We start from the raw sequence: 721 nt of genomic DNA, 5'->3' as shown, positions 1-721 counted from the left end.
GACAGCGGGGCCTCCTCCTCCTCCTCCTCCTCCTCCTCCTCCTCCTACAGCCTCTTTTCCTCACCTCCTCCACAGTAGATTAATTTCATCCTGTCTTTTTATTTTTTCATTTTTACACCCGATTTTGTCATAAAGTGTTTTGTCATTTATCTGTAACATTGATAATTCTCTCTCTCTCTCTCTCTCTCTCTCTCTCTCTCTCTCTCTCACACACACACACACAAGCCGCTATACTATAAAATACCTCAACCATCAAAATTGGTCGCATGCAAATTGCCAGCGGTCATGCAAGGCTAGACTGCAACAACTCCACCCCCTCCACCACCACCACCACCACCACCTCCTCCACCCAAACCCCTCCTCCTCCACCGCCTGCTCCAACCACTCCAATACTACTGGTAGATGGGGCACGGGAAGAGGATGGGAGGAAGGGAAGGACAAGAGGAGGAGGAGGAGGAGGGAATTAGAGAGGGAGGGGGGGAGGGATAGGTGGAAGTTTCGAATCCCAAACAACTATAACAACAAATAAAAATGTTTGCTCATCGTGTTTCGTTTCATTTGGATTGAAATACGAGATCGGTTGTGGCTTTTTGTATTCCTTCTTTTTATCAAACTGTCTTTTCTTTTTTTTTTTCTTATTTCTAGTCTACCATCGTCTGTGTTGTTTGTGGGAAGCGACTAACTTGAGGAATGTATTCAGAAATGTTTTATTCTCTCATTA

Source organism: Portunus trituberculatus, chromosome 21 (assembly GCF_017591435.1).
Source record: "Portunus trituberculatus isolate SZX2019 chromosome 21, ASM1759143v1, whole genome shotgun sequence".
Classification (NCBI taxonomy): Eukaryota; Metazoa; Arthropoda; class Malacostraca; order Decapoda; family Portunidae; genus Portunus; species Portunus trituberculatus.
This window is presented reverse-complemented; position numbering follows the sequence as displayed.